Raw genomic sequence first — 17,416 nt, 5'->3', positions numbered from 1 at the left:
ATGTTGAAGGAGCCAAGGTCTAATATTAATGTCTATTTGTATATTTTGCAAAAACATAATTTTGAATATGTATTTTATCCTCTTAAGGTTTGAAGAATAAGTACATTCTAGAAGTTATTCCTAAAATTGTGGCTGAGACGTCTCTATATCAACTCTCATCTCCAGTGTCCTTGACAAGATTGTTACTATGAGATACTGGTCACTTCTTTAGCTTATTTGTGCATTTTCATGTACGAAGCCAATGAACCAAGAGCACAGCACGACTAGCAGACAACTAATGTAGTAAGCTTAAAATTGCAGTCCGGGGAGATTAGCTTTCATGTTCTCTTATCTGTGGACCTTCAGTGGGGCCATTAGCAAAATGGACAGTTCCCTTACTTCTCCTACACTTGTTCAACTCCCCTAAAGATATCATTCTCCTGAAAAGCAATGCCCCAGGAATAACTCATCATTTTCAGTTCTACAAATAGCTCCTATCTGGAGATATTTACTATTTCTGTGGCCCCTTCAGTAGCCTAGGAGAGCTGAGAAGCATTGTCTTCAAGTTCATAGAGGGAAAACATTTAAAACAATGCAAAAATGCAGGAGGAAAGAAAAATCAGAGAGGTTTACGTGGGAAATAAGAATATTACATAGTTACCCTTTGGGAAAAAGCTCTGTATGAGTTCTTTTTAGCTCTTGGAAATGAATTTGAAAAAAACATGCATTGAAGCATGTATGTCAAAGGGAGAATTTTAGGATGTTAATTCCATATACATTAGAAAAAGCAATCTTGCCATTTATGACACTGATTGTTTTAAGTTAACAGACCAACTTCTGCCTTTTAGCAACTTATGCTTTTAAAGTCTCTGTAAATGATATATGCTAGTGACTTCTCCTGTGTGAATTAGAATATAAAGACGCAAGCTCCTGAGGAGAAAAGCTTAGTCAAAAAACAAACCTTTAGTAAGGTACTGGTGGCCTGTAATCCTAGTTATCTAGGAGGCTGAAATATGGAGGATCATGTAATCAGAATTCACCTTGGGAAGAAAAGTCTTCAAGATTCTATCTCCATAAAGGTGCTAAAAAATAGGATGGAAGAAAAACATCCTCTTCAACAAATGGTGCTGGCAAAACTGAGTCAACACCTGTAACAACCTAAAACTAGGTCCTTATATATCACCCTGCACCAAAATCAATTCCAAATGGATCAAAGACCTCGAGATAAAACCAGATACCTTGACAACATTACAAGAAGGAATAGGAGAAACACTTGGGCTCCTTGGCACAGGATGAAAATTTCTCAATAAAGGCCCAGAAACACAACAAACCTCTTTGATTTGGTTGGACAAATGGGATTGCATCAAATTTCAGAGCTACTGCAGGGAAAAGTACATAGCTTTCAATATAAACAGAAAGCCCACAGATTGGGAGAAGATCTTTACCAGCCATTCAACAGACAAAGTCCTCATATCCAAAACATACGTAGAACTCAAAAAATTAAATTCCTCCAAAACAAATCCTCAAAGAACCAACTGCCCCCTCAACAAATGGGCTAAAGACCTAAAAAGAGACTTCTCTGAAGAGGAACTGAGAATGGCCTAGAGACACATGAAGAATTGCTCTACATCAATGGCCATAAAAGAAATGCAAATCAAAACAACACTGAGATTCTACCTCACCACAGTAAGAATGTCCATTATCAGGAAAACTAACAATAACAATTGCTGGAGGGGATGTGGCCCAAAGGGAACCCTACTACATTGTTGGTGGGAATGTAAACTTGTTCAACCACTCTGGAAAGCAGAATGGAGTTTCCTCATATGGCTAAACAAGAGCTCCCCTACTATTCAGCAGCCCCACTTTTGGGCATCTACACAAAAGATTACAAGCAAGACCACACTAAAGCCACCAGCACAACTATGTTCATCACAGCACAATTTTTCATTGCTAAAATATGGAACCAACCCAAATGCTCCTCAGTAGATGAGTGGATCAGGAAAATGTGGTACATATACACAATGGAATTCTATGCCGCTATCAGAAAGAATGGTATTGCCCCATTCATAAGGAAATGGAAGGACTTGGAAAAAAAATCATACTAAGTAAGGTGAACCAGACCCAAAGAAACATAGACTCTGAGGTTTATATCACTGGGAATAATTAGTACATGTCTAGGATAGTCCTAGCAGAAGATCACAATAGCTCAATAGCTATGTCCATATGAACACATAGGATGATGCTAAGTGAAATGAACCCCATGTTATGGAAACAAGTGGTATATTATTGTTGTTATTTTCAACATGCCATGTGAAATTATGCCCTTTTACTTTTGTATTTTCTTCCTGTGGTTTTACCCCTGATATCAGTGTAACTGATTTTAGTACCCTGGATATTGTATATACATGCATTGGAAGTGGGGAAGGGAAGGGAATACCAAAATCAAGAGACAAAGGATAAAAAGACAAACCAATGCAACAGCAATTCTTACAAAACTATATGCAGTAAACTAACTGTACTACTTATGGGGTGGAGGGAGAGGAAAATGGGGAGGTGGAGGTGGGGGGAAAATGAGGGAGGAGGTAACAAGTTGGATAAGAAATGTACTCACTGCCTTACATATGAAACTGTAACCCATCTGTACATCACTTTGACAATAAAGAAATGAAGAAGAAGAAGAAGAAGAAGAAAAGAAGAAGAAGAAGAAGAAGAAGAAGAAGAAAAGAAGAAGAAGAAGAAGAAGAAGAAGAAGAAGAAGAAGAAGAAGAAGAAGAAGAAGAAGAAAAGAAAAGAAGAAGGAGGAGGAGGAGGAGGAGGAGGAGGAGGAGGAGGAGGAGGAGGAGGAGGAGGAGGAGGAGGAGGAGGAGGAGGAGGAGGAGAAGAAGAAATATATACCTGCAAAAAAAGATAGTAACTCCAATTAATCAGTAAAATATTAGATTGGAGGTGTGATTCAAGTGGCTGAGTGCCACTTGAGAAAGTAAGTTTTATGTTTCTACTTATCGGTGTAAAGTGAAAAAAACTAAGTTATTAAACACTATTCCTTCCAAATGCTTTTATGTTATTTAACGTGCTTGAATAAAATAGTAACAATAATTTAATTCAGAATTCACTCTAAAGAGTATATCTTACATAATACAGTATTATAAATTAAGATTTTATCATTAGTTTTCTTTTCTTTATGATCTACTCGTATCCTATCCTATGTCCTCTGAGGATAATATATTTGTATTATTGTATTTATTTGGTGGAAAATAAGATGCGACTTTTGAGAGGTTTCTTGATACTAAGCATTCCACAGGGATTTTATGGAAGAAAGAAGTTGGAAATAAAACTAGCTCAAAAACATAAGCATTTCAGCCTTAAATGTAAATTTCTTTCTTTGAAAGATGATTATAAAGGACAATTTAGAAACATTCCTGTACTTCAGCTAAAAATCCAGAAATGTAAAATAAGAAATATCAGGACCTAAGTAAAGGAATAAATTTGGACTATTTGAAGCAGCGCCCACTTCATACTATTTTCTTCCTAAAAATGCTTTCACATACCTAAGAATTGGTGGACGTTTTCTTTTTCCTCTTCTCCATGGAAACCTATTTTTCTCTAACAACAAGTCTACAAAGCTAATTACTGCCACAAGGATCTATGGTGCAGAAAAGGTATTGATCTCGACAATCCTGAATAACTTGGAAATATTTTGTAGAGGACTGAAGGGTTGGATCAACTTTGTGTCAAATGTTCAAAAGATGTGGTCTTAATATGCTGAAAATAGCTCAACACTTCTGGACTCATGTGTCATTTACTTTGAAGTAGACAGTTGCCCACTCTTCTGAGTTGGAAGATATAATAATACAGCTTTTGTGAGACAGAAGGGTGATTCTGCAACTAAGGAATAATTCCTCAAGTATTACAGGTGGACATAGGGTTGCATTGATTGGAAAATGCTTAACAGACTTAGACATCCAGAAAGTGGAAAAATAATTATTCTGGTCAAAGGTTAATTTGTTGTACTGCAATATTTGGCACCAAGAGGTAGATTCTAGTCATTTTCTGGTGCTGTAACTGTGTAACAAGTCCAGCAGTGGGTGTGCAGTTGATTACATGCCAGTGGCAAGCTGCTGAGATGCTATTTTAGCTGGGGCCAGCTTGTAGTTATTATAATGACTTGACACCTCTGCCCAAATTTAGTGTCAGGAAAGTTGAAATCTCATTACTTAGGAAGCGTGTCTGAGGTGGGGAGAGGTGGTACTTTCTAAATTGTTGTTTGTTAAATTTAGTTTTAAAACCAAAGCCCCACTTATTGCAGATGTGCCGGTTTGATGCAAACATTTTTATTTATTAAGTTTTAAAGTGGTACACTGGTTTGAACTCAGGGTTTTGTGTTTTCTAGGCAGAAGTTCTGTCACTATTCAACTATATGTATAGTAGTCAGGATCACATATGAAGTTTCTGTTTTTTTAATTGATGAGGTCCTATCTTTGGAACGTTTTAAGATAAAGAGTACATAGGGTTGCACAGATTGTAGGTTCATTTATCATTTAGTGATGTTCTGGGGAGTAATATTTGATCATAATACATTTCCTTCTATCTATAAAATGGTGCTAACCCAATTCATGAAAATAAGATATCTTCGACACCACCTTGTCAGTGTTGTTTCTGGCTTTTTTTTTTTTGGAACTCCTTTTTAGTGAGTTATTTGTCTGCAGAATTAAGACCTCAGTACATATGGCCGGTTCCTTCTTGCTCCCCAGAATGCAATCTGGCCTTCCTTCCCCATGCACTTTCTAGTAAATACTCAGGATATCATGATAGGAATGTGAATCCAAGCAAGATATCGATGGCTTAAGTCTGTAATCTTAGCTACTCAAGAGGTTGAGATACTCAGGATACTGAAATACTCAGGAGGCTATAATACACAACTCAAAGCCATCCCAGGGAAGGAAAATCTGTGAGACTCTTATCTCCAATTAATTAGTTAATAAATAAATAAACCCCCAAAACAAACACCAGAAGTGGAGCTGTGGCTGAAGCATTAGAACTTCAGTTTTGAGCAAAAATATCCAAGAGACAGCACCTACTTTCTAAGTTCATGCTCCAGTAACCCACACATAACACACACATGCACACACACACACACACACACACAATAAATAAATAAATAAATAAATAAAATGTGAATCTTATTATTTCACTTTTCCTACTTCTCAGGCATTGAAGTTCTCTTTCCTAGAGACTGGAGAGAAGGATGGCCTTTGCCAAAACAGTTAAGTACTTGTACACTAAGTATTGCAATCACCTTTCTCTTATTGTACATGAAATGTCCAACATACAGTTTTGGTGCTTAACAATATTTCTTTTTTTCTTTAATAAAGGATATTTATTAAAAAATTTTAAAAAAGCTTGTTGGAAAATTTCAAGAGGTAATTTCAAGCTTTAACGAGGCCTTTGTGTAGCTAATGGAGTGGTCATTAAAAGGTATATGGCTTAGTCATGGGCAGGCTGGAGGAGGTAGAGTTTGAAAGAAGGGAATAAAAGAAAGGAACTGACACCACTTTGCATAATAATGTGCTGTACTAACTATATCTATGAGAGAGGTAACCTTGGAAATTATGGAACCTTGGGGAACTGTTGCCTTTTCTTTCCTGTTGAGTGTCTGTCCTCCAAAATGTATGGGTGAGTGAATGGGTACACACCCTTAAGTAATTTCCAATGTACTCAGATAAGATACAGAGATAGTGTAGGAACAACCACAGGAAGGTCTGTTGAATGGCCAGTAAAGATCTTCTCCCAATCTGTGGGCTTACTGTTTATCTTGTGAGCTATGTCCTTTTCCCTGCAGAAACTCTGCAGTTTGATGTAGTCCCATTTGTCCAACCTTTCTTTGATTTGTAGCCTTTCTGAGTCTTTGTTAAGGAAGTTCTGTCCTGTGCCAAGGAGCCCAAGTGTTTCTCCTACTCCTTCAGTTAGTGTTTTCAGGATGTCTGTTTTGATTTCGAGGTCTTTAATCCATTTGGAGTTGATTTTGGTGCAGGGGGATATATAAGGATCTAGTTTTAGTTTGTTGCATGTGTTGAGGCAGTTTTGCCAGCACAATTTGTTAAAGAGGCTATCTTTCTTCCAAACTATTGTTTTAGCTCCTTTATCAAAGATTAAGTAGGCGTAGTTCTGTGGGTTCATTTCTGGGCCTTCAATTCTGTTCCATTGGTCTTCGGGCCTGTTCCGGTGCCAATACCAAGTTGTTTTTATTAGTATAGATTTATAATACAGCTTAAAGTTGGGTATTGTAATTCCTCCAGCACCGTTCTTTCCGCTTAGGATTGTTTTTGCTATTCTAGGTCTTTTATTATTCCATATGAATTTCTGGATTGCTTCCTCTAATTCATTAAAAAATGGTGTTGGTATATTAATGGGTATTGCATTGAATTTGTACATAGCCTTTGGCAATATTGCCATTTTGATTATATTAATCCTCCCAATCCAGGAGCATAGGAGGTTTTTCCATTTCCTTAGTTCTGCCTTAATTTCATTTTTCATGTTTTTAAAGTTCTCATCGTAGAGGTCTTTCACTTCTTTGGTTAAGGTTATTCCTAGGTATTTTATGTTTTTTGAGGCTATTGCAAAAGGAGTTGCTTTCCTGATTTCAGACTCGGTCTTCGGGTTGTTAGCATAGAGAAAGGCCGTTGATTTTTGAAGGTTTATTTTATATCCTGCAACTATGCCAAAGTTTTGGATCAGCTCTACTAGCTTGGGGGTAGAGCCTATGGGGTTCTATAGGTATAGGATCATGTCATCTGCAAAGAGAGAAAGTTTAACTTCATCTTTTCCTATTTGGATCCCCTTTACATTTTCTTCTTGCATAATTGCTCTGGCTAGGAAATCTAGTACTATGTTGAAGAGAAGGGGAAAGAGTGGACATCTCTGTCTTGTTCCTGATTTTAAAGGGAATGGCTTTAGTTTTTCACTATTTAGAGTTAGCTTGCTGTTGGTTTGTCATAAACTGCCTTGATTATATTCAGGAATGTTCCCTGGAATCCCAGTTTTTCCAGGGCTTTTAGCATAAATGGGTGCTGGATTTAATCGAACGCTTTTTCCGCATCCAGAGATAAAACCATGTGGTTCTTTACCTTGCTCCCGGTGATGTGGTGGATTACATTAATTGACTTTCCTATATTGAACCAACTTTGCATCCCTGGGATGAATCCAATATGATTGTGATGTATGATTTTTTTGATGACCTGTTCAAGTCGATTGGCCAGAATTTGTTGAGAATTTTTGAGTCTGTGTTCATCAGGGAAATCGGTCTATAGTCCTCTTTCCGTAATGAGTCCCTGCCTGGTTTTGGGATGAGGGTTATACTGGCTTCATAGAATGTGTCTGGTAGTGAACGTTCTCATTCAATTTTATTGAAGAGTTTGAGAAATATTGGTGTGAGTTCTGTTTTGAAGGCCTTGTAGAATTCTGCTGTGAATCCGTCTGGACCTGGGCTTTTCTTGGATGGGAGATCATTTATTGCTGTTTCTATTTCAATACTGGATATGGGTCTGTTTAGAAGGTTTAAATCTTCATGGTTGAGTTTGGGGATATGATTTTTTTTTAGGAAATCATCCATTTCTCCCAAGTTCTCGAATTTGTTGGCATAAAGGTTTGCAAAATAGTCCCTTATTATGGTCTGAATTTTGGTTGTTTCTGTGGTGATGTTACCTGTTTCATCTCTTATCTTGTTTATTTGAGTGTGCTGCCTTCGTTTTTTGGTCAGGTTTGTTAGGGGTCTATCTTGTTGATTTTTTTTCAAAGAATCAACTCTTTGTTTTGTTGATTATTTCAATGGTTTTTTAGTGTCTAATTCATTTAATTCTGATTTGATTTTAATTATTTGCTTCCATCTATTGACTTGGGGTTTGGCTTGTTGTTCTCTTTCAAGGAAATTAAGGTGCTTCCTTAAATTACTGAGTTGCTGTTCCTCCAGTTTGTTGGTGTATGCATTCAGAGATATAAATTTTCCTCTGAGTGCTGCCTTTTCTGTGTCCCAAAGGAGCTGGTACTTTGTGTCCTCATCTTGGTTGAGTTCCATAAACATTTGAATTTCCGTTTTAATTTCTTCAGTGACCCACTGATGGTTCAGCAGTGTGTTGTTTAGTCTCCATGAATTGTAGGATTTTCTGTGGTGACTGAGTTGAACTCTAATTTTATTTCATTGTGGTCTGAGAGAATGCAGGGAATGGTTTGGATACTTCTGAATTTGTACAGATTTTCTTTGTGCCCTAAGATGTGATCTGTTTTGGAGAATGTTCCATGTGCTGCTGAGAAGAATGTGTATTCTGTTGTTTCTGGGTGGGTGGAATATTCTGTAGATGTCGATTAATTCTAGGTGGTCTATGCAATGGTTCAGTTCTGTGGTTTCTTTGCTCAGCTTTTGGCTTTTTGATCTGTCCAGAGGTGATAGTGGAGTGTTAAAGTCCCCAACTATCAATGTGTTTGGGTCTATGAGTGTTTTTAGAGTCAGTAGTGTTTGTTTGATGAAGTTGGGTGCTCCTGTATTTGGTGTATAGATATTTAGGATGGTTATATCTTCCTATAGGAGAGATCCCTTTATTAGTATGTAGTAACCTTCTTTGTCTCTTCTTACCTTTTTAAATTTGAAGTCAATTTTGTCTGATACTAGGATTGCAACTCCAGCCTGCTTTTGGGGGCCATTTGCTTGATAGATTTGATTCCAGCCTTTCACTTTTAGAAGATGTTTACTTTTGCTGGATAGATGAGTCTCTTGGAGGCAGCAGAAACATGGATCTTGATTTTTGTTCCAACTTATGAGCCTATATCGTTTGATTGGTGAATTAATTCCATTAATGTTGAGAGTAGGATTGAGAGCTGATCATTTGTTCCTTTCATTATCCCTATCTTGTTAACGTCTTCCCCTTTGTTGATCTGATATTCTGGTTTACTATTTAGGGTTCATTTCTCTGTCTGCATTGGGATCTTGATTATTTTCCCTGTATAGTACATATTTGAGGATTTTTTTGTAAAGCTGGTTTGGTAAATATATTGTTTCAGTTTTTCCTTACTGTGGAAGACTTTTATTTGACCTTCGGCTATGAATGAGAGTTTAGCTGGGTACACTATTCTTGTTTGGTAGTTATTTTTATTTAGGGTTTGGCATACCTCATTCCAGGCTCTCCTTGCTTCTCCTGCTAAGTAGTCTGGTGTAATTATTATTGCTTTTCCTTTATATGTGATTGTTTTCTTCTCCCTAACAGCTTTAAGGATTCTCTCCTTGGACTCTACTGATCCTGTTTTGATCACAATGTGTCGGTGGGATGTCCTATTCTGGTCTGGTCGGTTTGGGGTTCTAAATGCTTCTTGTATCTGTATAGGCCTTTCCTTCTGGATATTTGCGAAGTTCTCGGCTAATATTCTGTTAAATAGGTTGCCTATTCCATTAACTTCCTTCTCCAGGTTTTCCTCAATACCTATTATCCTTAAATTGGGCTTTCTTATTGTATCTTGAATCTCCTGGAGCGAACTGTTTTGTCAATTAGATTGGTTTTGTATTGATTTTTGATCTTTTGCCATAGATTCTAGGGAATCTTCAGCTCCTGAGATTCGATCTTCTGCTTCAGATAGTCAGGACTGTAGGCTAGCTACTTGATTTTGAATCTCTTTTCCTTCTGACTTGTCTTTCCTGATGATTTCCATGTCCTTTCTATAATTATCTCTTAGGTCCTGCATGGACTTCTTTACTTCATTAATTTGGTTTTGAGTGTTGTCTCTCAAATCTTTTAGCTGGGTAGCTGTCTTTTCATTTGACTCTTGAAGTTCATTTATCTTTCTATTTGTGGAGGCCATGAAATTCTCCATTAATTTTTGCTTTGCCTCTTCACCCTCTAGAATAATTGACTGAAGAGATTCAAACTTTTCATTTATCATGTTTATCAGTAGACTTTGTAGAGCATTTTGAGGGTTCTCTTCTATGTCTTTGATTGACTGCTCTGCTTCCTGCTTGTTTTGAGTGGGAGATAAGACTCCATTGTTTGCCATCTTTCTTGTGTTTCTTCTGCCCATTTGGATTGGGAATGCCAATCTACAAGCACCTGTTAGCACCATTTAAGACCCAAAGCAGACCTTACCAAGCACTGTTGTGTAAATCTTAGAAGTTCACAATTATATACAGCTACCTTTTATACCTGTCTATAAACTTAGATTTGGTGTTCCTAAAGAATACAATTTCAATATAACAACCAATCCTGAGCCCTGTATTCAGTAGTAACTTATTTACTGTTACAACCCTATGAGCAATTCTTGTTCTTATATTAAGTGCCTTTTGGACTGGCTTTCTCTACGAACTCCTTTGATTCACTCGGATTAAGCAGGGATATCCTCTATCCAATAACCAAGAGTCAATGGATTCTGGAGGACCTAGAAGTAAGTACAGAGTGTAAGTTAGAGGTAGTAAATAGAATAGAGTAAAATGTATGGGAGGGTGTGTGTGATGGTTTTGGTTTAGTTTCAGTGACGTGGAAATGTGGAGGAGAGTAGAATCAGTAGAAACAACAAGGTTAAAATGATAGACAGTGGAGAGTTAGCAGTAAAGAATGGAGGTGTTATTCATAGGAAAGTAATTTTTAAAGAAAGAGAATGCAAAGAGAGAAATAAAGAAAAAATACTGGAAGACAGATGCACATAACAGAGAAAAATTATTTTAAAAAATGAAAAGAAAAAAAAAAACAGAAAAAAAAACAATGAACAACTACAACAAAAAAACTTGATAGAACCAACAGGTAAAAATGGAAAACAAAAACAAACCAATGACGTTTCAGAAATGAAAATATAAGAAAAAAATAAAAAGAAAAAAGAAAGCTTAAAAAACTTTTGAGACACAAAAAAAAGTCTTCCTTGTTTGGGTGGGCTTTCCCCACTCTCTGGTTTCCTTGCGATGGTCTGCAGTCTATTTTGCTGCTTGGCTGGTTTGACTTGCTTTCAGTTCACAGGGGGTGTATCTGCTCTGACCTTCTTCCCCTGTTAGTGAAATCCTGGGCTCTGTGGTTCCCACAGCTTGCAAGTAAGACTTGGGTGTCCTCTGTAGCTGGAGGATGTGAACAGTCTTGGGAACTGTGGCTCTTCTGTCTGCTTTAGGGTCTTGGCCTTTAACACCTGGCTTTGAATAGGCCATGGACTCAGCAGGGCGGGGCGCCTCTGGCCTGGTTTTCCCAGATGAGAGTTGCTTGCCTGGGGGAGGCTCCTCCCTCCTGGGCAGGGCGGCCTCCTGGGCAGAGCTGGGTATGGAATTCAGCTCCGTTTTGGGCTGGGAATTGGGCTTCTAAATGGGACCGTTTGTTTATCTGTCTCGGGAAGTTTGTTCTCCCGTTTGGCAGTTCCGTGCCCCCGATAGCTGCTCGCCGCTTTTACTTTTAATTTAGGAATTCCAGCGGGCAGGGTGGGCACCTCTAGCCGAGCCGAGGCCCAGGACAAGCCTCCCGCCTGGGCAGGGGGCATTCTCCTGGGCGGAGCTGGCTCTCACTGGTTGGTCCCTCTTGCCCTTTTCAAAGATGGCTCCTTTGACCTCACTTTCCCCAGGCCCGCTTTAGTTCCAATCTGGTCTGACCCTATGCCAGTTTCCAAGATGGCGCTTTGCTCTGGCGGTGGGGGAAGGGCTACCTCCCAAAAGCTGCTCTGTGGGCGCAAGTGAGAGTGACTTTCGTGGGGTACTCATGCTGTCTCTGCGATTTCCGCCCATCTGTGCTCAGCCTGCGATCTGTACGCCGCCGTCTGGAGGATTTCTCCCCAGTCTCCATTGAGTGCTTTAGCTGCGGGGAGCGTGGGGTGCTGTGCCGGCGCCGGCACTGGCACGGTGGTGGGACACCGCCCAGAGCTCAAATCTGTGTTTTCAGACCATCAAAGTCGATTTTTCCTTCCTGGCTGGAATCCCTGTACTGTTAGAACTCACTCTGGCTGTCTATACAGTAGTAGAAGTTTCTCTGGGGTGGGAAAACTGCGATGTTGGAGGGAGCTCAGCTAGGGCTCTGCTGCTCCTCCACTGTCTTCCCGGAAGTCTCGAATTATGTAACTTAATAAGTAATATATTCATCAAGATACAAAGCAAATCTATATGGGGAACATATAGACAATTTGTGGTAAACTATAGTCCATTCCTATTGTAACATAAGTAATGATATGGTATAAGAATTTGCCTTCAATTTCTATATGCATTGACACTTATAACCATAAGTGAAGGATTCTGATTATTGTCAGTTTTATATGTTAAAAACCCCTCTATAGAATTTAAATGTATATAAAATGCATTATCTATTAAAAGGCTACAACTGATGTTACACATCTTATTTACAATCACATGTATAGGTCCAGTGACATATTAAACATGGAAGCCTAATGAGGAAAATTTGAAGTATGTCTATATTTATATGGAGGGAAGAAGTATGATTAAGGCCAAGGACAAAGGATATCTAAATTGTTTCTAATTTAATTGCATGCTTTTGAGATTATTAATCTAAGCCATAGTTTTCCTTTCTGTAAAATAGAGATAGTAATAGTATCTGATAGAGACTTAAATATAATTAAGATATCATAGATTAAACATACTTAGAGTCACTAACACAATAAACACATAATTATTTATAATTGTTAATTTTATTGCCATAATTGTTATTGCCATTACTACTATTATGTTTTAATGGGCCTAACCATCACCAAAACTATCACTAAAGGAAAATCTAATGAATATACTCCCATGAAAGTGAAACTAAACACTGAAAGAATGTGTTAAATGAAAAAAAATGCATGCTAAGAATATATAATGTTCTCAAAGGTAACCTTAAGCCTATATTGATAGTAATGGGCCCCAAATCCAAGACAGAATTATGTCTTTGTATGGTCCATAAAAGGACAGGAGTTGTAAGTAGAAAGCAATTGGCATTTGGACTCTAAAGTTCTAGGACAACAACAAAAAGAATAAAAAGAGATGGTATCTTCTAATTGACTAAAAGTGAATAAAGTCAGAAAAGAAAACGCAATGCCTATGAAGGCAAGGAAGAAGAACTCAAAGACATTATACCTGTGTGCCCTAATTTAGCCATATGGACAAGATACTAAATTAATGCACTAGGAAATGCTGACTAAGTTGGATTGAATTTGAAGTTCAAGTATTAAATGTTTCACAAAATCTAAGCATCTGGCTCATATGCAAATAAGAACACAGACAATGAATGATGTCCTGTTCTCTTTTACCTGCCTTACTTAATTGTGTAGATCTTACTCTAGCCTTGAGGGAAGCTAATGTTCCAACACTAAACTAAACTAGATGTAACAGAACCTGAAGTGACTTACTAAGTATGCACAGGCTGGGAATAAATACTCCCCCTTTGATATTCTGAGGAGTACTTGTTACTGAAGATCCTGATTATAACCAGCTTGCCTCATTCTTCCCTAGAGAGGATCTTAGTTGCTTCTTCTCACATAGAGATTTCTAGGTCTTTCCATGGCCATAAACTGGTATGGGATAAGACTGGAAGTAACTTCTTAGTTATTTTAGTAACTAAGTGACTCTTGCCAAGCACTGGTAGCTCATGCCTGTAATCCTACCTACTTGAGAGGCTGAGATCAGAGGATCATGGTTCAAAGGCAGCCTGTGAGGCTCTTATCTCCAATAAACTACTCAGAAAAGGCTGGAAATAGTGCTATGGCTCAAGTGGTACAGAACTAGTCTTGAGCCAAAGCAGCACAGGGACAGCACCTAGAACTTGTGTTCAAGTCCCGGGACTGCAAAAAGAAAAAAAAAAAGGAGTAACCTCTCAAATAATGTGATTCTTTACATCTGTGCCATCCAGGTCCTGAACTGGCATACCAATTCAGTGATATTTCTCTTGTTAAAAGTCAGATAAGGAAAAGATGGCTGCTGCTAATGCATCCCTGTAACACTTAAGTACTCAGAAGGCTAACATCTGGAGGACTGCAGTTTCAGGCCAGTCTTGGAATATACATAAGGGCCTGTCTTAACCAATAATTAAATTCTGTGCTATGTAGTAGCTGCCAGTTGCCGTATTAGCTGTGTATAGGCATGGCTCAGCGGTAGAATGCCTACTTAATAAATGTGAGGCCCTGAGTTCAAACCCCAGTATCACAAAAAGAAAAGTTAGTGAAAACAATTAATCTCAATAATTATATTCATACCAGTGTACACATGTGAAATGAGTAAGCCTCACATATTACTTCTTGTCCCTGGTCTGGCTTATTTCTTGTCCTTTCTGGTACTCCACTAAGGGATAAGGATGAGGATTTTGTGTTTCATTTGACATTCCTTCCCCAGATAATAGGGCAGCAACTCACACATGTGCTGTGCTCAATAAATATTTGTCCAATCAATAACTTAATGAATAATGCAGATATCATTCTGTTTAGAAAAAGCCATGAAAGTGATGCTGACCTAAAGGAAACAGATAACATTTTATCCAATACAAGTAGTTGACTTGGCCAAGAAGTTGGCTAATACAGTCTTCTTTGATGAGCTTAGTCTGATACCACAGCCTTATGGCTACATGAATAACAATATCTCATTTCAAGTCCATCTCTGGAGAGCTAGACCCATGCATAAAGACATTATTGACATTTCTAGTTAAATATTCCACAGGCATTTATCTAAACATAGTATTCCAAATGGTTTTAATTAGAGTCTTCCTTTGAGGGTAATCATGAAAAAATGGATCTACAGCATAGTTGATCAACTATACACTGAATCATTTTTTTTCACTTTGGCTGCCAGAGTAGCACCTGCTCAAGCCTGAAAATTTGGCTTCTTTTAGTCTTATTCTATTCCATTTCATATTTCCCCATCTAGTATTCCCCTAAGCCCTAGTGCTTTATTTTTTATCTATTTAACTATTTTCTCATGATTTTCTGGAAGCCACTTCAAATCCTTTATGGAATTAAGAAGAGTATGAATAAAAGAGAAAAGATCTCCTTTTGAAATTTCTCTCCCACTTTTGCTCTCTATTTTGTTTTTCTCCTGGACATCTTGAGTATATAAATAAGAGCTTCAATAATGGCCTCCTTGACTTTCTTGAGTCTTTCCCACACCACATTTTATTCTATAAAGTTGTCAGGAAAACCATTCTGAAAGGTATTTTTGGTAATGCTTCTTGCCTATTATAATCCCTTCATTGGTGGCCCTTTACCCTCTAGAAATGAACTCCTGACTTCATTGTATGGACATCAAGCCATTCCCACCTTTTGCATGGACCATGCCGTTCAGTGGAACTGGATCGAGCATCATGGAACTGCTGGGAGTGCCCTATGTAATTCAACATTCACATGCATCCACCTGAGCTGACCCTTATAGAAGACTCACTTTAATCAAATTCTACAATCTCAAGAATTCAATTTTAATATAATTATTTTCTTTGGAAAGTTCTCCCATAAACCCCACTTCCCCTATTTCTCATAGAACCCCTATACATTAAAATCTCCTCTCCTATAATCCTTATCCCATAGTTGCGCAACTATTTATGTCTAGTTTTTTCCTAATATTCTATGATTTCCTCAACTACTTTGTGTTATATACAGTTTTCTCCAAAGGACTTACAGCATTGCCTGACACATGGGAAATGACCAATAAATTCATACCAACCATAATAACTAGTAATTATGAAGAGGTACTCTACATTGAAAGACTATTCTGAAAATAAGTATTGATATTAAACATAGTTTATAGATGAGGAAACTGAGACAAAGACAATTTAGGTAACTTATCCATGGTCATCTGAAAGCACTAAAACCTACAGCATTGTTCCAGAGACACTGCTTTTAAAACAGTGACTTTGTTGGAGAATAATTAGAAATTAAAACAAAAGAGAAAGCCAGAGAAATTATGGTTAATGTTCAAGGCCAACAATAGCAGTATTGAGACAGATACAGATTAATTTTCAAGATCAGTATCCTTTTGGATGATGGTTGTGATTGTGAGCTCCAGTTTGACTCTGTCAGGATGATTCAGTTTGAATTGTTGTTTTAATAGACTTGTTCAGGAACTCCATTCAAAATGAAATAAATCTTAATGGAATTATGTTCCACTAGAACCTCTAAAGGATAGCTACAAGATAAAGTGCTTTCTTCTGGTTCTAGTTTTATACTGTAACTGTAGCATTGTGGTTATGCATATCACTATCCTTTATTCTCGAGAACATTATGACTGAGTCCTCTGTGAAACAACAACAAGATAAGGTTAAATACATAAAATTTATTAGGAGACATACCTCTGAGAAGAAATTGGGAGATAGCTAAGAGAGATGGGAAGAACCATCAGACTGCAATGCAGATCTGAACTACAGAATGAAGGAGAGGGGGGAAAGAAAGAAGCTTGCATAGAAGCATAATACTGCAACATAGTTCAAAGACAGTCTGGAAATTCTTTTAAAAAGTCATTGAGTTTAAGTCATCTTTCAGAAGAGTCCTGTATCTCTCAGGAATATTCTTGACTTAGTAACCTTGTGTTCAGTGATTGGCACCGAAGATGCCCATTAAACTCCTCGGAAAGAATAGCTTGGAGCTGAAGTTAGATTGATTTCACAATATAGAAATTGGGATTGCCAGTCGGTTGACCTCCCCAGGGCAAATGATCTGAGATGCATTTTCATGGCTCCCACATCATTTCATTAGCTTACTATGTTCGAGATCAATGCAAGCTTTTATTAAGTTTTTTTCTTGAGCTACAGAACCATGTTCTTCTAAGTATGATGGAGCACTCTAACAAAAACTTGGTGAAGAAGAAAATGGTGTAAGATTCTATTTATTCAGAGCACATTGTAATAAAAGAAAGTGATTTGACCCAGTACAAAAGAACTACTATTAAAAATTTTAACTGCCTTTTGTTAATATATGACTATTTTGTTGGATTTCATTTTAAGTAAAAAGATCAAATTAGAAATGGCCTTTAACAATTCCTAAAGTGTAGAATAGAAGTGAGAGGATGAGAATGGATATATAACTCTGGAAAGCAGCTACTTTCATAAACAAGGGAAATGTCAGCATTCTGCCTCTATGAAAGACTACCTTTTGAGAATTGTTCATGTTCTACTCTCTGATTCCATTTCTTTTCCCACTCTTTTATTATGCAACTATGAAATGTAGAGATCTTTTTAGGAAGTACAGATAAGTAAAACAGTATGAGAGTCTATGTCCTCAAGACAAATACTGCTAATACTTGACTGTGATTTAAGATTTTTCCATGAAAATATGTGGGTTTCAAAGCTAGAATCATGCTACAATTACTATCTTAATAAATATAAAACATCTTATGAATATTTTTCCATTAGAGCGAATATGGATTTTGTGATTATTGCATGAAACAAATGTTTTGTATACATGTACTACCATGCATGGGAACAATTTCCTATTGTATGACATCTAGACATTTATATTGTTTCTATTCTTT

Source organism: Perognathus longimembris, chromosome 28, assembly GCF_023159225.1.
Source record: "Perognathus longimembris pacificus isolate PPM17 chromosome 28, ASM2315922v1, whole genome shotgun sequence".
Taxonomy (NCBI): domain Eukaryota; kingdom Metazoa; phylum Chordata; class Mammalia; order Rodentia; family Heteromyidae; genus Perognathus; species Perognathus longimembris.
The sequence above is the reverse complement of the archived record's forward strand: the minus strand, read 5'-3'. Positions refer to the sequence as shown.